Here is a 24,538-nt window from a genome sequence, read left to right as displayed (position 1 = left end):
GACTGACAAACTATCTGAACCCTACCTGGGTTTTCTCACCACTCCTCGAGGTTGATGTGCTTTCTCCTCTCTGATTGAATATCTATCCCCACCAATCACAAATGAGGTCTTCAACTATTTGGCTTTACTAAATCAGGGTAAGCACTTTATCCAGTGTCCTATAAAGGCAAGGACCAGCGTTACTGAGAGTGCCCACAGCAGCGCTTTGACGCTGAGTAGCAGCTTAACAGGCTTATAACGGAGCAGGGGAGCGAGTCAATCAGCTGCTATTGAGTGACTCTGTAATGGCCAGCCTGACCATCACACTCCCCAGAGAGCCAATTTTGTTTTCCATTAAGACTGTCATTACACAGGGAGGCACGACACAACCTCCAAGTTAGCCGTCTTGTGTGTGCATATGAAAGACAGAGAAAGGAGAGTTTTTAGATGAACTTGGAACTATGGCTGTTGCAAAGATGATAATTGTCATCTAACTTAATACTTAGAGTGGACATATTATTCTTTTTCGTATTTTCTGTCACATCTACAATGTTATAATGTCTGATTTTCATGTTAAAAATGCCCAAAACAAATAAGGTAAACATATTTTTGAGAAACCCCTGTGAGCTAAAACGTTCAGATTTCCAACTGTTCTGAACGCTCCGGTTTCAACAGTTTTTTCTACTCTGTGTTATGCAACTCTAAGCCGGCCTGCTATGATTGGTCATCTGCTCCAGGTAAGCAGGACTGGAGTGATTATTTTTACTACGCTACTGCGGTGGTATTAAAAAATGTAGCTACAGTAAAATCTTGGCTCCCCAATTCCGGGTCACAATACTCCTAAACATTCCCGGTCATGTAGTATTGGTTAAAAAGCCTTTATCTGTGATTATTGACTATAGAAAGTGCTGCTATATCCTATTAGTGTCCACTGCTAACTATAGTAGCTACATGCTAACAGCAGTAATAAGTTGTCATCTAGGCTGCCAATTTGTTAAATTCTCCCCAATTTCGGGTTACATGCCAGCTTAAACATGTCCGATTGGGTAGTGTTTGGTTCAAAGCCTTTATCTGAGATTTTTGATGGTAGAAAGTGCTGCTTCGTTCCATCACAATCTAACGTTAGCCTAGTGCTAACTATTAAGTAGCTGCACGGTAACGCGAGATAGCTGTAATCCTGGCGGCCAATGCTGGTCATTTCTCCCAAATTTTGGGGTCAAATTATTGCTGGGACATGTCCGGTTGTGTCGTTTTTGGTTTAGAAGCCTTTATTGGTGATTTTTCACGGTACAAGGTCCTGCTATAAAGCTACTCCATTGCAGTAGCTCCAGCTGCTACTAGTGTAATAACAGCAAGGCTGTGGCGGAGCTCAGATTCCAGCTAGCACTCTGGCCAATCAGAGCAGACTGGGCTTTGACTGGAGGAGGGATTAAAGAGACAGGCGCTCCTACAGAGCGTCTCATACAGAGGGTGAATACAGGTGCTGCAGCCATGGGCAGTATGACAAAAATAAACTTTAACATTAAAGTATGTAAACATGTTCTAGTACAAACACAAAATACAAGTATTATCCTGAAAATGCTATATAATAGTTGCCCTTTAATACTTAAAAAAGATGTTGCCATCAAACTGACAGTGTTATAATTTTCATGCCATGCTGCCATATCATGTGATTTAAGATTTCTAGTATGCTTTTATGCAAGTAAAACTAACAGCTACTGTATTTCTTTAAGGACCTAAAGCAAACCACAGCTTTTATTTAAAGGTCACTCAGTGTCCCACACCAGCCGAAGGGGAATTTGATGCTCTCCCTTTCAGTCGGCTCACCGGCCTGGGAGGGAGAGCCATTAGTTCTAATCAAACGCCACTCTAATTGAAAGGCCTCCCATCTTCATAAAGATAATTACTAGAAATGTCAGACTATGTGTGCTCCCCCCTCCCTTAGACTTGACCCATGAATAGCGATAAACCACAAGGCTGGACATGTATCTTTATAAGAGGGCAAAGCCATGGCATCTACTTGATGGGAACAATTAGTTAGTATTAGCAGCAGATGGCCTCCATAACAGAATTAAATGCCGATGAGTTCCTCTAAATCAACCCTATTGAACTTTTATGGACCAATCACTTGAGTTACTAAGAAATGGAGCAGCAATTGGAGAATGAATGCAATATCTTCTAAAGAGGATTTACTGTGTTTATTGAGTAGTTGGTAGTTTCCTTAAAATGATAACATGAAGAAAGAATATCTAAATTACATTACATTACATTATAGTCTTTTGTTCACAATAAAACATTCTATGATGTTTTGACTTTATATAATTTGTATGCAAAGTCAGTTACTGGAGTCAGCAAGGCTTTCATGTGATGAAACATGGAGGGTAGTCTGGGTGGGTTGTCTTTAGATATTGGAGATATTAATATGGTTTAAAATGTATATTGGTAATAGCAATGGCTGGACAGCCTTATATAGTTCAAGGTCTAGCCAGTTTTGTTTTTCTTTAATGATATTGGGGTTTAGGAGCATCTGTATTTGTGACGGAAAGAGATTAACTGAGCTGAAAATTAAATCATATTTGTTTTGACAACTGTTTTGTTTTTGCATTGATGTGAATGGAACTACAGTTGCAAACCTAAATCTCTGTGATGCCCAAGGATTAACCTGTGACCGCAGTCTCACATGAATAGGGTCAAACACAGATTAAACGTGTTCAGTAAAGCGTTTTATTGTGGGTCATCTGTATGAAAGGGGTTTAAATTATCTTGCAACATGGAAATTTAGGCAATTTAGACACTGATTTCACATCTTCTAATCAAACATTATATAGAGAGTTCAGTGAGTCTGTTCATACTATGCAGGATACCCTTAAGGCATTGTGTAGCAATTCTGGTAATTTATTAACATTACCTGTATAACACTGGATGGAAGTAAACTCAGAATTATCCCAAATAAAAAAGTAAAATGACTCATTATGCATGCAAGTATCCCTCTTCAGTTTGTTGTATATTATATTATTGGATTATTATTACTGATGCACTAAAATGTACAGAAATCAGCATTTTAATGTAGCAGTTCAATGTGGAACCATTTTTAATGACTTTTATACTGTTATGCTGTTTATTGTATAGCAATGCATTATATGATATATATATATATATATATATATATATATATATATATATATATATATATATATATATATATATATATATATATAATCAGATCTTTGTATTCTGTATGCTTTATCTTTATCTGCAAAGCAACTAGTAACTATAGTTGTCAAATGAATATAGTGGAGGTAAACGTACAAAATGTCCCTCTGAAATGTAGTGAAGTATAAAGCAGCATAAACTGGAGGTGATCAATTAAAGTACGAGGACTTTACAACTTCAGTACCTGAGTAGCCATTGCAACCATTGCAGCATGTAGAATTCAACTTCATACAGTGTCCCAAGATCCCAAAGTCTGATCAGCCCTTTGATGTGGCGTCCCTGTCTCCTGAACTTTGACTGATGGCTCTCTCTGGGCTCCAGCAGAGTGTCAGGAGAATGGATGAGGTGGCAGAGAGTGACTGACAGCTACCAGAGCCACCGCACCTCAGCCATCTCATCTTTAAATAGCTGGCAGTAATTGAATAATAAGTACATTTTAGGATGCAGGAGGCGTTTGGTAAATGCCTACTGTATATCACTTTGAAACATAAAGGCTCCCAGCTATGTCATGCCAGGTATCTTTCTCTTTCCTTTTGCCACAGCAAAATACATTTTATGTTAGCTCTTTTTTGGTAGGAACCCATGTAAGTTATCCATACAGAGAGTGCACAAGGGACAGCTGTCATGAATATGGCTTTTAATTTGATTAATACTTCTCTGTATACTAACAAGCCCAGCATATTACATATGGTAACAAACACAAGTGAATTGTTATGGATCTATCATATTCCCCAGTACAAGCGTTAATTTGGACCGACCAACGCACAGGATATCAAGAAATCAATATTGCTTTCCCATGTCTGTGGCTGCGCTAGGTGGGCCTAATTGAAATGTATGAGGGAGTCTGCTAAATGATCTGTGCAGGCAAGGGAGCCAGAGTGATTGCAAACATATGGTACGGTTCCTTAGACAAGAGAAACATTTGTACAATGCTGAGGGAGAAACAGACAGAGGGGCAAAAGAGCAGGAGTAGGAAGGAAAGAGGGAGGGGGGTAGAAAGAAAGCAAAGAAAGAGAAAGCAGAAGAATGATGTCGCTTAATGTTCATGCAACTGGACTCGGGAGAGATATTTCACGAGATTTGACAGCTTTTCAGTTGAATGCACGAGTTAGTTAGAAAGAGAGATGAGGGTAGAAAAAGCTCAGAATGATGTGGGTGTTGGCACATTATCAAACCATTACAAACGAATGACAGCACAAACATGGAACTGAGCATCCATTGTTGTTGCATGTAAGCTGAAACACGAAGCCTTGCCCTGCACAACTGTTTGTTATGTTACATTTGACTGACAAATGGTAGTTTCATGGTTCCTACTTTCCTCCTCCTCCCCTCTTGTTCCCTCCATCCTCTATCCATCTAGCTTACCGTGTCTCTCTCTCTAATAAGCTATTGACATTTTGCTTAGTAATGACTGCAAGAATAATGGGTCCTGTATCGTCCAGAATGAGCAATGAGTGGAAGTGGCATTTTTCTAACCTCCACAACAGGTAGACAACCAGGCTCACTCAATTCCAATTGGTCAATTTAATTGGGCCATCTCTTCTGGGTAAAGGGTACCATCCCCTGTGCACTGAACTGGCACTCCACCATGTCACGGCTCCATGATGCAGTGATTAGTCAGGACCATCTTGCTCTAATGCGTCTAACACAATTGAGTCATGTCTGTTAGAATCACGGCAAAGAGTTAACCACACAACACGTGTGCAGACATCAGTGTTGGACATGATGTAGGGAGGATGCAATGATGATTTTTTACACAATGATAGTCTGAACTAACAATATGTCGTATGTAATTTTCATCACATATTTGATTCGGTATTGTAGATTTTTTTCCTCTCTCTAGCTCAAACATCAGTGGAGAAAGAACAGTTTGACGTCATGGAGTCAAACAGCAGCTCTCACTTCAACAAAGAACTCACCAAAAAGCAGTATATTTTTCCAAGTGGACCTTTTGACCTTCACAAATGCTCAGTTATTGAGAGTGTACACCATTTCCCAACTAGCAGAGAAGGGATTATTTAATGAGAGCCAACTGACAATAATGTTACTTTACAAACATGGCTTGAGGCTACAAACAAAGCTTGAGGAACTCACTAATGGCCTCAGCAAGGTTCAGGATTGAGTGTCAAGCATGCTGATATAACTCTTAAGTTATCTACACCTTGCACATTGCTTTACAAATGGAAATAAATCTGGATTTATAAGTGCAGAGAGTTTATGTTAAAGTGTGCAGCTTAAGAGGTGAGCTTTTTCTCTGCATCAAGTCTGACAGGTAAAAGGTCAAATGATTAGCGTTTTGACGATTTTGCCCTCTGAGTTATAACCCGCATATTAACCTGACACAAAAAATATACGGGTGATATTTTTGTCAGAAGTTCCGCCAAACATTTCACTAGCATGTGAGCCTCTCAAGCTGAGAACACACCCTGGCACAAGGATGCCAAAAAAGAGCATCTATTATTCATTTAGTCAATGTATTGACATGGATAGCTCTGGTGCACTGAGGTAAGGTCAGGACAAAAAGCTCCAAGAAATGAAATCTGGGAACAAGATAAAAGATCTGTTAACTGCCAAGTAGAAAGTCTGTTTTCAACAGGGTCATGGGAAATGAATGTAGGATTTGTCTTTTATTTTCTGCCATTCACTTTTAATGCAAATTGATGGCATTTTATATGTAAGGCCTCTTAAGAGCAGGAAAAATATATGTAGGATAACAAACAATAGAGTTGATTGACAGCCATAATTGATTTGGTTCAGGTCTGATTTCCTTTATATGCACTGATGCAGATAGAGTGTTATATTTTCCTACTACCAATCCCTACATATCTCCAGTATATGTCTTTTTCATTCACCCTGACACTATGGACTGGTAAGTGTTTTGGAGCAAGCGCCATCCAGCCAAGTGTGTACAGATGTGGTAATCCATTTGTTTAAATACATCTGACATGTTCATTAAGCTGCTAAGCCGAACACCCTCACATTTTCCCATTTTCTCTCTCAATCCTCCTACCAAAAGCTGCCTTTTCTTACTGCATTGAGACGGTAATTACCATGCAGTCAAATGAGAGGATGGCAAGCAGAAACACAGCGCTTGTCTGTGGCTGCCTGCCAGCCAAGCTACTTACACTGTGAAGCACACAGCGCCCAGACACAGGCCAGAGTCAGGCTGCAAATAACTCTGGCATTCTAAGCTAATAAAGATCATCTCTCGGTCTGAGGATTTTTGAGTGAACATGATATAGCATGTCGACAATCTTTGACAAAAGATATGCTTGTAAAGGCTTCACTGAAACACAAGAAATCCAGTGCCAAAACAGAAGAAAATATTTCAAATAATGAAAGACTGAGGCATAGCACAGGGTTTTAAGCTCCACTAAGTGAGATGAGAAAACTATTATCATCTGATACACAGAGCTCAGAGCATGACGTACAGTATCACCACCACTACTCCTGACACCAACAAGTCAAAGAAATCAGACAGGCCTCGCACCAGACTGTGCCATTTTCATGAATTCTGAAAAGAAAATGAGAGGTTCTCCACCATCCTTTCACTCCAGGAGCGTTAGAGACTCTCTGCCTGTTTGCCTGCCTGCTTTTCAGGCATGTCGCTGCCAACTTGGCATATTACCCAGGCACTACACTGGTGTCGGCAATGAGCCATCTCTGCCAGCTCCATGATTGCCATGATCTGGGTCGGCAAGAGTATTACATGGCCACCTGGAAAGAGGCGAACACCTGGACGCAGCTTAACGCCCGGCTTAGCCATAATACAGGTCTTTTCTCTGCCAGTATATACAAACCTCCGTCCTCTCTCTCATATGGTGCACACAAGTGATTAGGCATTGTGAAGGCCTGCTGTTGGTCTACTGTAAGAAGCATTTAGCAAAATCAAACTGCATTCAGTGTTCGACCTGTTCTCAGGCCAGCTGAAAGTAATGGCCGCTGCCAAATGATGCATTGTGTGACACACAGTAGGTGATACTCTGTACATAACAGGGACTTTCTGCGCAATTAGTTTAAATTATCAATAGTGCATTGTACAGCATGTTATCCTGGGGAGGGATCTTTTGTGTAGCATGGACATAGATGGGTTCTTGCCTCTACACTTGTGTAGTATTTAGGCACACACTGGATATTGTGATACAATATTCACTTTTACTATAAGTCACCAAGCTTTTTATTCCAGTACCATGAAAACCAGTTGTGTCCTTGCCCATTTTCATGACAACAGCACTGTCATCCCACATTGTTCCACAACAATCCTCTTGACCTCTTGTCGCTAAATTTCCTTGTCTTGTGATCAAATTCACAATTTCTATCCCCTCTTTCGCAGATTATTATTTTTGCAGAGGCTTAACCTTTGTTTCCTTATTGTTCGAGCTTCACTCAGACTGGGAGGATCCATTTGCTGCATCATTCAGATAAATCTGCCCTCCTCTCCGATGAGATACCCGACTGGTTAAGTCCCCTCTCCTTATGCCATGTGTACCCTGGCTAGATTGTGCCTGCATAAATCTGTATTCATCTGGGCCTTAGCAATTCCTACTCTGCAGTAAGTAGATTAAAACCATATAAAATGTACATAATCATGATTGCTTGGTCTTTTTCTAAAACAGTTATGTTGTTGTCCCCTTGCTATTCATTCTAAAAGATAAAACTTGCATTGTAGGACAAAAACCCTCAAACATACTGTATATTGCCACAAGACAGGGGGCTGTCCTCTATCGGAGGATACTTTATTTATATCACATAATTCACTTCAAAAGAGCTATTCGCCATCTTTGGAGAACCAGTATTCATTAAATATGGTTTCCCCCCTCAGTAAGTTCTAGAGTCACAACTCACAAACAGTGGGATATAAAATCATGCCCCAGAGAATCTTTAGAGGAAAAGTGTCTGACTTTTTGTGATCTTGACAATGGATCTCGCTGGGGGCCATCAAATCCAGACAGAGGTATTCAGCAAAGCCCAGTGTCCCAGCTAGTCCTCCCAAATCATCAGAACCATTGTGCGTGTTGAAAAAAAATGGACGGAGATCTAAATGCTGATTGAACACAGATGCTCGGGAGCGATAGTGACGGTCACGGGAGACTGACGTTGCATGCAACACAATAGGAACAACACGGAAAGGTCACACAAGCAAAGAGTGTCGATCAAAAAAAACAATACCAATGCACAGCAAATGAGGTGGCAGAAACAGGGACTGAGTTAACCATACCTTAGAATTAATGCTAATTACTAGTCCTGTGGGTGGTTGTTAGTGGGGAATGTCCACTGCTCATGTGTGCTTATATAAGCAATCACTGGCTTTAATTAGACTATTAGGAGGGATGGGGTCCCAGCAGAGTACTTCCAAGCGTTAATCAGCCTTATTGTTTACCTTCCTGATTTCTGAATGTGCAGCACATTGGGAGGTTGGAGTATTCTAACTATTAGCTGTTTGGTTAGATTTTAGACATACAAGTAGAGGCTATATCTGACTCAGTGTTGGATTAGTAATGGTTACTTAGTACTGGCATATTTTAGATTAGGTAGATTTTCGCAGTTTGGCTCTCAGGATGCACATGGTCCAGATTCAAATGTCTTAACTTAACAATTGCTGGATGGATTGGTATAACTTTTGTACAGACTTTCACGGCCTCCAGATGACGAAGCTAATTGACTTGACTGGTGAAATGTCTCAACAACTTCTGGATGGATTTCCATTACATTTGGAACAGATTGGCCAGAAGATGAATCCTAATGTCTTTGTGATTCCCTGTAATTCCATCTAGCGCCATTTGTGAGGAATATCCCCAATTTTATGTCAGCATACTGATTTTGAGTGGTGAACCTCTGCTGTCTATTCTCTTATTCGGCACAATTCTCTATTTACATTCTCCTAAATTTCGCTCCTGTTTTCCCCCCAATTTCTTTTTCAGGCGCAGTTTAAGCTGACGGTGGCCCTTTCCCTGAACCCCTATAGCTGCCTTGTAGATCCAATAACACCTCGTTTACTGAGCAAACATGCTGAAAAAACACTATGGCGCTTCCCCATCTTCATATTCAATATTCGAAATCAGGCACATTCACTGACCTGTCAGAACTGAAATGCTGTGAAATAGGAAACCCTAATGCTGGTATTATTTTCAGGAGCCTTTTATCTTGAAGAGTTTGATTTTTATACAAGCAACCAGGGTGACATGAAGAGGGGTTTTCAGTGCTGGCTTTTATCAAGGAGAGAGAAAAAAAATCGATAAACGATTGATGCGGATAAATGAAGAAAAGTCAAATGAAAAAAAGTCAGAATCAATCATAGAGCTTCCGGGATGTTACAGTGAGCTCGAACAGAGATCAAAAATGTGCAATGCATCTTATGAGTGATCACACTCACTGGGGACTGGAATGACAGACAGACAGACACATACACAAACATGATAAATACACTGAGAATGTATCAATTTAGATACTTTACTAATCATTTAACTAATTCATCAAGGAAAAATGCTAAACTCATGGTCCCCAGAGGATGATCCCCTGCCTTATCCTCTGGCAGTACCAGGTTGGAACCTGTGGTTTGGAGTGAAATATCTTGACAACTTGGATGTATTTCACTTGTAAATTTGGTGCAGACATTCAAACTTGCACACATTTACATACTACCCCTCAGGATGAATTTGAATGACTTCAGGTTTTCATCTAGTGCCATCATCAGGTCAACATTTTAATTTGGTTAATACTTGGGTTGAGGACCAAATATCTGCAACTAGTAGCAAATGTTAGCATGCTAATGAACTAAATTAAGGTGGTAAACATGGTTAACGTTATGGCTGCTAAATATCAGCATGGTAGCATTGTCACTGTGAGTGTGTTACAGTAGCATAGTGAAGTTATGAGTGTGTACAGTACAGCCTGACAGAGCCTGTAGAATTGCAGTAGACTCTTAATCTTCTTGGGTTTTGGACTCTTGGTTAGGAAACTGGGGCAAATTGTATAGACTCGACCATTAATTGATTGATCATGAAAATAATCAATGGCAAATAATCATTAGTTGCAGCCTTAACACATACAAATTAGGCACCTGGGTTATGCAGTACAGTTCAGATGCTTTGTGCCCAAACTGTTCTGTACTTCACTCTCTCGCATTGTCATCCCCAAAACACACACACACACACACACACACACACACACACACACACACACACACACACACACACACACACACACACACACACACACACACACACACACACACACACACACACACACACACACACACTCCTCTCACCAGGGAAAATATCCACTGTCAGTGTGAAAAATAGAGTGGAACAGATGGCATCAGAATTATTAAAACCACCTACAATGGTTCCCACAACTTCCCCATCTCTTTACCCCACTCTCTCTCATTTACTGACTACTTCTCTCTCCTCCCTCCTGTTCCTGCGATACTGCCCAACTACACCCATCGTCTGGATGCATCATCCCATCTTCTTCAATGCCATCCAGGCTCACAGGTCTTGCCAAAGAGGCTTAGGCTCACTGGAAGCCCCATGGCGCTACACAAAGTCAGCCAAGAGGAGAAAGAGAGGAGGGAGTAGTACGAGTTGAAGAGAGGTGGAGGAACTCAAAATCTTATTTTTGGCCCATCACACATTTACTCGTAGCTTCACCTGCTAAAATGTAATGTAAATCCTGAAACAAACACGTATGCATGATTCTTTGCTCCGAAAGCAGCCAAATTTTCTTTTCTGAACTATTTTTCAAATCCTCCTTTTTTTTCTTCTCACCCCTATCAGGCTCTCCTCCCCGCCCCACTTTACGTCATCACACCTCTCTAACTCCAGTCCCTGTTGCTGAGCGCCAGTCATGTAAATGAGATAGTTAGCAGATCAAAAGACATTTTGAGGTATTTTTAATAGCAGAAGAGGTGTTGATTAGTGTCAGAAAAGGAGAGACAAGGCAAAGTGCAGGCAGTCTCTATTACATCCCAATTGCTTTTAGGCATATGTTGAAGTGTGTGTGTGTGTGTGTTGACGTGTGTGTGTGTGTAGATGTGAGGAAAAGACAAAGCAAAGGAAATGTGTGTCTATGTGCGCACACTCAGGCATGCATTTACAGTACACCTACAGACATTCATATATGAGTGTGTGTGAGTGTGTGTGTGTGTATGTGTGTGTGTGTGTGTGTGTGTGTGTCATCAAAGTGTGTGTACCTTCCCTCCGGAGGATCATAGTTAATGCATAATACATAGCTCCATATTTTCGACTATAACAGCAATAATGTTGGCTCGCTGAGTTTATGAAGAGGAGATCAGGTGTAGGAGAAAGTGATTACAGGGCATAAACACTGCAACTGATATTGCTTTATTGTGAGAAGTAACTGGCATGAAGATGACAGTAGCTGAAGATAGCCCCGAGGAAGTGCGCCAGCAGCATTGTTAATCAGGTGTTTTACTGCAGGGATTGTTGGTAGTTATGGAGAAGTCACACGGATAATGAGTTGTCCTGGTGAATTAAATTGAAGCTCAAATCAGGCTAAGTGTTGGACATTGAGGCATAAAGGATCCAAATGTGAGTTAAGACATTAAACTCCAGTATAGGATGATTATCTGGCTTGGCTATGTTGATTTGTATATGCAATTTACAACAACAATGGAGATATATTAGTATAATCGGGCAGCCCTCTTCCTCTGGTAATATACTGTATGTAATTGTGGAGTTAATTGCATTTTAGCTTAACACTAAGTATTGTGTGTAGCATTTTTAATTAGACCTCCAAGGGATTGGTTTTTCTTTTTTACCATTTTATTAGCGTCATGGTTACGCAACGCTTGCCATTTATCGTTTTTTAAATTTTATCCGGAGCAAGATGTGATCTCGACTAGCAGTCTTTATCTCGGAATCTAAATTTGAATGCATCCTCTAGATAAGGTCTAGGAATAAATAAATAGCAGTTCAAAGCTGGCATATTAGTGGCTCTTCATTCTGTTTTCAGGGGCTTGCCCGCATTCTTTTGCCCATGTCAGAATTTTCATCTTCCCGTTCTCCCCAGCTGCTTCCCTCGCACGGCTTTCTCCCTCTCCCTCACACAGATGGCAGAGGGGTCAAAACACTTTAATGAATTTTCAAAGGAGCTGCATTGGCAATATTAAAAGGAGCTCAAAAACTTAAACACGTCTGACACTGGAGTCATGCGCACGATGACATGGCCATGCACATATAAAAAGTACAAACCTCCACTCTAACACACATGAATGGATTCACATGTGCAGCATACCACACACAAATATTGCACGCCCCCCCCCCCACCCACACACACACACCATTATTACTTTCTTCACAAACCATTAACATCCACATACACAGACAGAAAATACCACATTCTACACACCGGTCCACATTCTTAATTAACTCCATTAGAATGACAGACACCCGCTGGAAGGTCAAAGGTCAATTTTAATGATGAGCCTACATATGGCAGCCACCGTGTTGCCTTGCAAGGGAAACGAGCACCACTTCTGCTGATCCATCTGTCCCGTGGTAATGACTGCACCTGGCCTCACATGGGCCAACGCACACAGGTACCAGAGCTCTCAGAACTAGCTCGGTGCACAGAGGGAAACACAATTAAAAAGCAATAAGCACGCTCACATCTCGCGGCCACATTGTTTACTCATTATGTCTAATTATCTATTTGAGTCAGAGATGTAAAAGACTCCTCTGTACAAGCTTTTTAGACAGTCAGCAGCGTGAGCGTTTACGGTGCAATGAGGCCATAAATGACTGTGATCTTGGACCCGGTGAATTTCATTTGGAAATGCAGTCAATTGTCAAGCGTTTCCTCATGACCTGTGTTAATGGTTTTCTTGTTGCAAGAGGCCAATGTTTAGGAACCTGATTTGTGAGTTGATAGTGAAGTGTCAAACATCATTAAAGCCTCTCTATTTTCGCTTCTCCTACTCAAACCAGAGCCTGGAGGAACTACTCTAATCCAGGCCTCTTTTAGCTGGCCTTGATCACGGCAGTTAACATACGACTGCCTGTAGGGCCAAGCCGGTGCTGCGCTGCCATAGGCATCAAGGCTTTTGCCTCTCCCTCTTTTTATTTATTCCTTTCTATCCAGTCCTTCCGTCTACTTCTCCCCAGGCAAGAAAGTCTTTATCCCAACTCTACGAAACTGAACTCAGGGTCAGAACTCAGCGTAGAGCCCATATGTCTCTGATCTCCCCAACTTCAGATCACTCATCAAGGTCTGCCAGGAAGATTTCTTTCTAAAGCCACATTTGAAAAAGTCCCTTAAATCCTCTGTTTTTTTTATTTTTTATTTTAACACAAAAGGTTGGGCAATGCCCCTGTGAAGATACATCAGACCACTGCTGCATTGATTTAGCCCTGGTCTTTCATTTAATCTTTTTCCCTATCGCACTCTTATAGCATAGCAGATGGCAAATCTTTTTTTATATCCTAGAGATATTTTTTTGATAAAGATGTGAAGTGTCAATTGTTTGAGCCAAAAGCGTGTACACTTATAAATGATTTTATATACAAAATCAGTAAGTTATTAGCTTGTCTGTCATCATCTACGTAATTTGATTCTAGTCTGACCTGAGGGAAATAAATAGGAGTTTTAAATATGCGAGGATTGAGAGATACAGAGCGATGGAGTCGCGCTTCTGTTTTAAAACAGGAGACAGCTGCAACAGGCATAGAACATCTGCTGCGGTGCTAACATAAGCATACCTCATTCTCGTACTGTCATGCCTGAGCGGCCTTAAAACCGGACAGCGCTGACAACAGCCTGATGAAGTTTCTATATCTACGCTCATCAGGCTGTCGCTCACAAAGTACTTATTCACACCTCCGCTTGAAGAAAGATCAAAAACAAGTGAGCAATATTTATTTTCCCCCGTCAAAAAACAGCCTTAGTTTTGGAGCCAATCTGGCTTCTTGTCTGACTTGTGTAAACTTTGAGATACTTCTGAAGTCTGTGTGAGCCCAGGCCATCTGTGGCCTCTGTCAGTTCTTCTCTAATTCTTTGTTGCGACAGAAAAAAATGTTTATATCAGCTCAGATGGAAGGGTGCAAACTCTCTCAGTATCATTGATTACATGGCAGCAATGTTCTCTCTTTTGCAATGTCTGTTTCACACCTCCTCCCTTTCTCTGCATTGAGGCCTTTTTTCAGCTAGCTGGAGCTTAGCCAGCCAGAGCCATTTTGTCCCATTATGTGGTACTGTAAAAAAAACAGCTGCTCTCATTCCACACTGGTGAATAGGTTAAATGGTGACACAAGGAACACAGCCTTTTTCGTCATGGTCTAAATTGACTGACAACAGGCGCTGGAGGTTCCACTGTTCCTTCTCGGGATGCCTTCCAGCTCCATTGCTTTTCGTTCACAATTAGCAGCCACTCAGTCCTGCAGCCATTTTAGAGGGGCAGACAGAGAGAGAGAGAGAGAGAGAGACAGAGAGAGAGACAGAGAGTGTGCCTTCATTGACATGTTTCCATGTGCCACTGAGACAAACATAGCCAACCCTCTGATTAACTTAAATGAATCTGTATGGAGGACTGTAGAACTAGAGGAAAGAGAATAGCTGTCCGTTGCAGTGAATCGGTTGAGTGCATGCGTAGTATAGTTAGAGAAATGGTTGTGCCATCCTGAATGTAAGCTGCAAATTAGTCCACACTTTAAAAATAAGTGGTCGGATGTATTGAATTACATAAAGTAGCAAAGGTATTGGCATCTTATTTAAAGAGGTAACTTTAGCCTTTAATTGTAGTCATTATTATTAACATTTACAATTCAAACATTTACAAGGTATTCAATACCAGTATACTGCATGTGGGCTGTAAGTGCACATCTATCTATCTATCTATCTATATCTCAAGTTTAATGTTTAATAGCATTGAAATATGCATGCTTAGTATAATATGCCAAAGTATAAAATGTCACATTTTATGGTACATTTCCATATTACAACAGAGAGGAAGTGCTAGCAAAAAGATACGTGTAGATGAGAGAAACATGTATTTAGAATGAAAGAAAAAAAAAAAAGCTACTTAAGATGCAGAATAACGCAGCTTTCTCTTTTCCCTCAACTGACCTCTCTGAGCCACATTTGCTGCCACTCTGATCACCTTCAGTACTCCATCTCTGAGGAGCTGAAAATGTGGGTGAACGGAATATGGACAAAAAAATGATTGAACCGCTAGTGATGTTTAACAACCCAATTAAACCTTCAGAGATATAATATGGTCATTTGTGTAATGGGAGATACAAGTCATAATCTTTATGGGCATTTAAGGCCAGATCAAAAGATGGTGAATTATTTATCTGTTAATTATGCGAGTGATAATGCGTGATCTGTGATCACTGCATAGAAAACCTGCAAATTATGAGCGTAGACTTCATCACCAGACACTGACTCCGACATTGTACCAGTTAAAAAAGGTCACATCACTTATAATTATTATCCTATTGGTTGTAGCGTTCGTGGATCACATTTAACATAAAGAGATCAAAGATCTACTGTAGGTAAAAACAGCGGTACAAAGGAGGTCATTTCAATTTATCAGTAGGTGTGGCTGCAGCTGGCTGTTAGTGACCAAACAGACAAGCTCCTTCAACTCCCTTAAAATGCAGGGTTGTCCCCACCGTGGTGCACAGACTGTTATGTGATGAATGAGAAAAGTCAAGACCGGCTGTGTCAAAAAGAATCTCCCTGGAGGGAACTGATGTCCTTGTCCAAGAGCCTCAAAGTCTCAGAGGACTGAATATATCCCACCAAGGGCATACGATGTCTCTTTAAGTTTCATCCAAATTTCTGGACAAAGTGTAACGTCTGTCGCCATGTTTTCTTTACACATCAAGGGCTTTATGGTGGAAAGACATTGTTTACATCCTGTAAATACCACATGTGTTGATGCTTTTAACAAGATGAGGCGCAGACAGTTGCATAGCAGTTATAATTATAGGCTGCATGAATCCGTAATTAACTCAGCCCAGTACAGACTAGGCCATATTCAATTCAATTTCAATTCAATTTTATTTATAGTATCAAATCATAACAAAAGTTATCTCGAGACACTTTACAGATAGAGTAGGTCTAGACCACACTCTGTAATTTCCATATGTGTTCACAGTTCAATATGCGACTACCTGGGTAGCAATCAATGTGTACTGTGTTATTGTGGTAACATATTTCTACATAGTAGTATATATAGTGTCTTATATAGTATATATATGTAAGTACAATACAGGCCAAAAGTTTGGACACACCTTCTCATTCAATGTGTTTCCTTTTTATTTTCATGACTATTTACATTGTAGATTCTCACTGAAGGCATCAAAACTATGAATAAACACATACGGAATTATGTATTTAACAAAAAAGTGTGAAATAACTGAAAACATGTATTATATTTTAGATTCTTCAAAGTATCCACCCTTTGCTTTTCTTATTAATAAGGGAAAAAATTCCACTAATTAACCCTGACAAGGCCACACCTGTGAAGTGAAAACCATTTCAGGTGACTACCTCATGAAGCTCATTGAGAGAACACCAAGGGTTTGCAGAGTTATCAAAAAAAGCAAAGGGTGGCTACTTTGAGGAATCTAAAATATAAGACATTTTTTCAGTTATTTCACACTTTTTTGTTAAGTACATAATTCCATATGTTTTCATTCATAGTTTTGATGCCTTCAGTGAGAATCTACAATGTAAATAGTCATGAAAATAAAGAAACACATTGAATGAGAAGGTGTGTCCAAACTTTTGGCCTGTACTGTATAGTGTATGCATGAGCTTTTAATGGATACATGTGTAGCTTGTGATAGAATTTCAAAGTCCTACAGTATGAACTACAGAAACATTTCCCCAACCTTTTTTGGCACAAGAGATGTCATGGTGAGCAATGGCAGTTTCAAGAGAAAATTGCCTAATAAAATTGTCACATCACATACAAGAAAGAAACCCCTTTAATCTGGAAGCAAACTCAAAGGGTTCACGGTGTGGCTGCCAGTTTCTCATCTTGGCATAGCCATTTCTGCCTTATTGCAACGGCTAGCCAAAGCAAAACTTTACAAAATTGATTCCATGCCTTCACTAAAACCCATGTCTGAGCAGCTCACTATGTTGCATGACAGAGGCTTTTTGTAATTCCCCCCTGCACTGACCACTCCAAACATCCCCAAATCCCTTCTGTCAATATAGAATAGACAACATGACTTCTCAGCTTTTCTTTGCCTTGTCAAAAGTTTCCATGTCATGTTGTGGGTTCTTCACAGCATAACTAAGACCCTGAAAGCAGCTTATCTGCTTAAAACAGGAGGTTGAGAGAGGGTGAAAAAAAGTCTCTCTGTCTTCCATCTTTTTCCTGGTTCAGAGAGTGGGTTTATTGAAGCCACCAGAGCTTTGGTTTCTCCCTCTCGATTCCCCCTCCACCACCCCTGCTAGTCTAATCCACTTAGGCCCACGCTACCTCCACTGCTTTTGATTGGCCAGGCTTCCACATTTCCACCGTAGAACTGAGGAAAAATCAATAATCTTCACTGCACTGCAAAAAGTGCCTCTATTAAAAAGGCAAAATGTGATTACAAGAAGTGGTTATTCACCTTTCTTTTATTTTAGCATGAATGGCTCGCTCAGCTGTCGATAATATCAGGAGTCATTCTTGGCAATGTGAGTAATGTTATTTTTATTTAGTCTTTTATTTTTAAATCTGCCATGGATCTTTGGCATTTAAACTTTATGCCAGAATGTATCACATTTGAAATTTTGCCACATCCCACTCGTCTCCTCTCCATTTTAGTGTTGTCTTTCATTGCCATCTCTTCAAGTGTCTTGGTCTCTCACTCTCTCTTTACCAAACAACACGCTGCTAATGTCAGTGAAACCCCAGGTGCTTCTAGTGGCTCTTGAAGTCTGACATCAGTCCCTGCCACCCCCTCCCCTGGGTCCAATTTTCCCGGCATGAAGCTTCAAGGTCCTCAGATGAGCTCTCTGTTTAGCAACAACAGTAGGAGCGAGTGTGAATGTGTGTCAGACAGAATGGTAATGAGCGTCCCAGAGAATGAACCCCAGTCTTCCCCCCTCTCTCTGAAAATAGATTTGTTCTCACGAGCAAAACAGATATTGTAATCACACTCCCCCTTCGTTGATCCCCTTGGGATTTGTCGCACCCGCACCTAAAATGTAAGTGAATGCAGGGGGATAGACATCATTGGTGATAAATCATATTAAGGCAAGTTCTGCTTAGCAACACAACTAGACTGCTCTGGTAAGCATTTGTAACTCAGATTTAGTCCTGAGTCTACCATTTCCCTCACACTACGCCCAGTTATTGTCAGCTCTCTCCATTCCCTTGTTTTATTGCACATTTACAAGAAAGCAAAACTGTACTTTAGAACAGAGTACATTCGTAGAGGGACCACTTTAATTTGTAAAAAAAAAAAAAAGCATGCAGTAATGGAAATCCAGTATATATTTTTCATGCTGCCGGAGAGTTGGTACAGAAAAAGTGGAGGAGAATGCAGGTATTATAATATCCCTTTCTATACATCTTTGGAGATATGACTGTCAGGCTTTTTTTTTTAAGCGTACCAGTTTATTGTTTGTGCAGGGGCCACTCTAAAGTCTTTGCGGGTAATGTGGGACTGCCATTCTATTATGCTGTTGGAACCTTGGACGTCGGCTGTCAAACTAACAAGGTCGGGGAAACGTAGCAAAGGTCGAAGTGCACAGGGCGAGAGATGTGTGAGGGCCACTAAATTACCTCAGAGACATATGGAGAGAGGGGAACACCTTGGTGCATGTTCGTGTGAGCACATTTGTTTGTTCGGTGGTTATGTTACACTGGTGCATAAAGAAAAAAGCTTGTCAGTAATAGATTAGGTTTCTGCTTACATCCTCTCTGCCTCCACCCTCAAAATATTGAAACACTGGCAAATAATAATGCAAGTTGCGCAAACTTTGGATCCTCGGGGGGAAACTATCTCAGACGTTTCCTGTCCCTCGATTAATAAATGACGCCCCCCTCTTGACAGGGACTATTCTTAAAACCCCAGTCCGTACAATGCTGGGACACTATCATTTTTCAGGGGAGCTAGTGACAGCCTCAGCCTGCATTGAAGTTTAGCTTGCTGTACATTGTAATTTGCTGACGTTTCTCTTCTCTCTTTCTCTCCCTCTTATTTCCCGCCCCTTCTCCCTCTTTTCCCCAATGGCCCGCTTCCAGATGTGACCAACTATTCCACACTAGGTAAGAGTCATTTAATTTCACATCGCACTGTTCTGAAGAGTAAGAGTCATGTGTGTTGGGGAATGATGTGAATGCATAAATATGGAAGAGGGGGGAGGAGTCCAAGCGACACCAAGATGCTGCTGATTGCTCAGCAAGGTATGCAATGCTCTGCAGTCCTCACCCATCCCATTTTCCCACGTGTGCATGGGAATACACAATGGTAGCTTTTTCTGGCAAGCGGATTGTGTGCTCTGTGCCTTTAATTTGAATTTTATTCAAATGAGAATCACATGGCCCAGATTGTTCAAAGAATAAGCCAGCAGTGTTGACTTAAACAACCATAGCACGGATGGTGTCTGTTTCCACACCGTGGTGGGTGTGAGGAAATATCTCATATGTTAAGCTGTGAACCCTTCTGCTCTTCCTGACTGCACATATCAACATGAAACCCCTGGTGCTGTGGACACCAACAGAGTCCATATGGTGACATAGCCTTGGATGTCCTGTTTTTGGGGTAGAACTTAACAAACTTTTAATTAATTTTAATTTTGTTTTTTACTTTATGCTCACTTTATGGCAGGCTCAAGGGACGTAACACTCTTTCATACCAGCAATTCAGTCCAAATCCATGAGCGGTTTGCCTATAATTGTGGTCATATCCAAACCTAGTTATACATACTGTAGAGGTATATATATATATATATATATATATATATATATATAGAGGCTGTGCCTACAGTAGGTAAACCAATACAAGTTGATCTGAGATCAGTTGAACTGCAGTATACTCGTGTCTTTATCAGACATCATCGATGGCTTTGTTCAATTGTTAGCTATACAACGTTAAAGATAAAATACCTCACAGCAAGTAATAACATTCAATACTGACTTGATACCAGAACCTTTTTTTTTTTAATGGAGGAAGTGATTGGTAAGGATTAGACTTTTTAACTTATTTTTGGCCATACATCAAAATGGCGCCAATTACTTTCGGGCAATGACGGTAACAACCGCCCTTTGTTGCGCAAGAACGGTGCAAGCAAACCACAGATTGTATTAGTGGTGAACAAGGCTGACAGCAGAGCAGCAGGCTTACTGATATGGTGAACGACTGAACTCTGGTTGAAACAAGCGACCCCAGTGTGAAAACGACCCCAGCTGCTGAATGCCAAAACAAGTGTAGCATCCAATGTTTTGTCAGACTGTTTCTGGAGACACTCAGCGGGCTGCACGAGTGTGATAGAGGTCAACTACATGATTGAATCCACCATAGCAGCACCTCAGACCGGGACAGCAGGACCTCTCAACACTACCCATGGTTCTGAGCATCTGTTCATAAGGGGGAAATCAATCATCTAATCTTCAAGGTGGAGCGAGTGAATTGGAAAAATGAAAAAACTAGCATTCTTTGATGTTACTCTTAATTGGCTGTTTTTTTTGTCTCAAATAAATAGATGTTATCAGCGCACTTGACTTTTCTTACTTGGACAGTTATTTGAGACCACCACCTCATTGTGTAATTGAAAACCCAGTGCCATGCCACTACACTAGCACAGTTTGGCTACCCGGCTGAGCATCTGCAACCAGTTCTGGTCCGGCTCTCAACTCTTTGAGGCAGGCGCTGGCTGACTGCTCGGAAACAGAAAACCCCTGGCTAGCTGAGAATAATAAGTACCCATGGGAAGCTGCCAGATGGACATTTACTGTGAGCTTAGCTGGAGAGGGAGAAATCTGTCAAACATCACACTAGGCATCTGTGGGGGAGCAGTGCAGGTTCACGTCCACTATGTCGGATAAGAGGAGTGCTCCTTGTCGAGACTAAAAGCTGTTAGGTTTTTAAACACATCACATCTAGTTGATGCATTTACATCATTTCAAGGTCATTAATTCATATAACATTAAAGCCACCTATTACAGTGAAAGCTCTAAATAATGTCTAGATAATGGATGCTTGAAAGATGTTTATCACATGACATGTGGCCACAGCAGATGCAGGCACTAAGTGCTCTGGAATAGCCTTCTTCATTTTACTCAAATTGTATTATTATTTTTCCAGGCATTCATTAGCTAATAATTAACACTAAACTCAATTTGAAGCCGGATTCTGCTATGCTGCTGATTTAAGAGAAGAGATAAAGATCAGAATTTGGGTTTTTTACTTTTGTGTGGGAATTTCCAGATACCTTCCTTTGCAAAGTTTCTCTCTCTTAAGTTTTGGTACAAGCAGTTGTGTCTGTCCACATCATAGAATAATAAGGCAAAATCATGATTCTGCCTTTGGTATTCCTTGAAGTTCAGTCTTTTGACTTGGAGTAGAAATGTCCAGTATTTCTTTTGTTCATACACTCTTCAATACAAAGCTATCAGCGAGGAATTACAATTGGCTCATTATGCTCTCGGAAGCTCAAGGGCTTCAGAGATGGTAGAGAAAGAGCGCAAAGAGTTCATCCCAGTATCAACAGCAGTGAAATAGGACCTTGGTTCTCTTAGACAAGCTGTACACCAGTTATTATTGCATTATATCTGGCAGCCCTCCTCTCAGACAGGAACTGAGCCACACTTGATCACTGATAGGACACTGGCACAGAAGAGAGTGATTGCTGGCTGCTCAGTTAAGCAAACACCATTACGCTGTTGAAGTCTAAAAGTAGATCGGTGCTTGGTAAAAATTATGAAAGGCCAGTCTGGACAGCATCCAAAGCACTGCTAGCTTTGTAATACTCAGGAGTGGATTCTTCTGAAATGGTTCTGGTTTATTCATCTCTCAGAGGACAAGAACAATGCTATTCACGGATAATACAACACTTTCAAATCTCCATCTGGGTTTCTCATGCCCTGAATAAATGTTGTTACGTAATACTCAAAATATCAAGAACTGCTTGATTAGAATCATATGTTTTTTTAATAATTATGTGCATGATCTATAATTATGTGTTGTGTATGAGAGATGTTGTCACCATACTCTCTAAGAAAAGAGAATGTATAAGTGAAAGCTGTACACAACAGAATATATGTTGTAGCAATGATCTCGGCTTCACAGCCCTCACAGGAATGCTTGTATGGAGAGCAAGTATGCAGTCATAACCCCAAACCATTAGAGAACAACCTTGTTCCTATGGTGGGTCTTTATCATAGCGCTTTCTTTCTTTTAGCTGTGCCCTCTGGGTAACAGGCCATTTCGCTAATGGTGAGTTTCTCAAGCGTGTCAAAAGCATCCTGGCATTATCAAAAGCTCTTAAGGTACCTTAAAGTTGCTGTATGTTTTTTTTTTCCCCCTTTAAAAAAACAAAAACAAAAAAAAGACCAACTACTGCAGGGTACGGTGTTAATAAGAAATGTGACTGATAGCTTGTTAGCGTGACTTTGCATACATTCTACAGCAATTAGACATGAGTGACAGATTCACCAAGTGTTCACTTTTACAGCCGCCTCTGAGAAACCTGCTTACATTGCATTATGTTGGCAGAACGTGTCACTCCTCTCCTCTCATTTTTTAAGGCAATGTCGATATTTTCATAATCACTCATCACGGCAGATGATCGCACATGCAACTATCCATACTATGCACATAGATGCTTTAAGGATGTTGTGCAACAGTAATTTAGGCAAACACACCGCGCAGAGTCGTGTACACTTTAGACACCCCTATCCCTGCAAGTGAAGCAGTGCTGCTGTTACGAACAGATGGCTTATCTTTAACTTTATCAGCGGCGGCAGTGTCACCAGCAAACGCGATAAGTTGCTCCAGTGCCTGGGAAGAGCAGCATCCATCAGTAGCTAACAGCATATGGTGATGGCACATAAAGGTGTCCTCTCTCTTGCTTTCCCTGCATTCCTGTTCTATGAGCAGTTCTGCAGCCAATCATCAGATGCTCACTTCACAGGACAAAGTGTGTGTGCTGAGGGGCTGTGGGCACCCAATTTGAGATGGTACACTTGCTGTTTGAGCTGTTTTATGTAATTTCAAAGCTCTGCAAAAAATATTTACTTATTTATTTATTATTATGCCTAAGATTAGGGTCGGCCCAAACTCCCTATCCCCATCTACCGACCTTCATTATATTTTTCTTGTACTTTAAACGTGATGTAATGAGTTAATCATGGTCAAATCTTTTTATTTTTCCATATGAAGAGAGATCAGAGTCAATATCAGCAACTATGTCTATGTCAAGAAGGTGTTGTTTTTCCCTCTCTCTCTGACTAATGACAACCGGAATTGCCATCCCAACCTAACCACCCCGGTAAGGCACTCTGTTCCAACATTGGAAGGGAAGCGTGTTTACCAAACCCTCCATGTGTTGCATTCCTACATGAAGCTGAATGTCAATCAAAGCCTTGTTTGCTTGAGCAAGTGGCTCAGTCTTCCACAGCCCAACATGACAGCATGGTGTTGGACACAAATCAGACGCACTAGAAAAATGATTTTAGCCTCATGTGTGGATTAGGACGTACACAGTAGCAGAAGAAGTGCTAATGATGAAAAGCTTCTCTCTCAAAATTGTTACATATTGTATGTTTCAGTCCTTAACACACTAGACCAAATTTATTATGAACATCAATGTGTCATAATGTTTCTAAGCGATAGACCTAGCTTAAAATAAAATGCCTAATTGTATAAGTCCTCAGGACTTGGCACACCTTGCCTCAAGGCCAGTGCCCTTTTCTAACACTGACTACATTTGTAGTAATTGGTTTTCAGCAAGAACTTATATATATATATATATATATATATATATATATATATATATATATATATATATATATATAATGTTTTAATCACCTCCAGTGCTTTTTAAATTTACTCTCTCTCTCTCTTGCTTTCAGTTTTGACACCCCTTTTATGCTAAGTTTCAACTCATGTAGAAACCTCTGATATGTCACAGTATGCATCCCATCCAAACCCCTCTAGCCTTCCCTTTTCTTTTGTTATTCCCGTGTTGATGTCTCTCTAATAAGCAGCGTTAATTAGCCTGCTCTTCAAAAATATAATGTTCTATTGTGTCTTCAGGGTTTGGTCATTAAATGAACAAAGGCAGTCTAACGACTGACACAATAGGCTCAGCTGATTAAGGGTGCAGCCATAACAAAACTTGACAATCAGTGAATCTACTTGATTCTACATCATCC

At 40.6% G+C, this 24,538-nt stretch overlaps 1 protein-coding gene and 1 long non-coding RNA gene across 27 annotated transcripts in view; one reads left to right on the top strand and one right to left on the bottom strand.

Moving 5' to 3' along the window:
* LOC120573258 (receptor-type tyrosine-protein phosphatase delta) overlaps window positions 1–24,538 on the top strand; it is a 363,765-nt gene that overhangs the window by 84,496 nt on the left and 254,731 nt on the right. For all 26 annotated transcript variants that reach the window (XM_039822875.1, XM_039822879.1, XM_039822873.1 and 23 more), the window contains exon 4: window positions 19,406–19,429. The gene's annotated coding sequence lies outside the window, so the exon portion shown is untranslated. The remainder of the gene's footprint in view (window positions 1–19,405; window positions 19,430–24,538) is intronic.
* LOC120573266 overlaps window positions 13,749–24,538 on the bottom strand; it is a 254,868-nt gene continuing 244,078 nt past the window's right edge. The window contains exon 3 of the long non-coding RNA XR_005641670.1: window positions 13,749–14,585. This is a non-coding gene — a long non-coding RNA (uncharacterized LOC120573266). The remainder of the gene's footprint in view (window positions 14,586–24,538) is intronic.

The sequence above is a fragment of the Perca fluviatilis genome, chromosome 14, assembly GCF_010015445.1.
Source record: "Perca fluviatilis chromosome 14, GENO_Pfluv_1.0, whole genome shotgun sequence".
Lineage (NCBI taxonomy): Eukaryota > Metazoa > Chordata > Actinopteri > Perciformes > Percidae > Perca > Perca fluviatilis.
The sequence above is the reverse complement of the archived record's forward strand: the minus strand, read 5'-3'. Positions and strand labels throughout refer to the sequence as shown.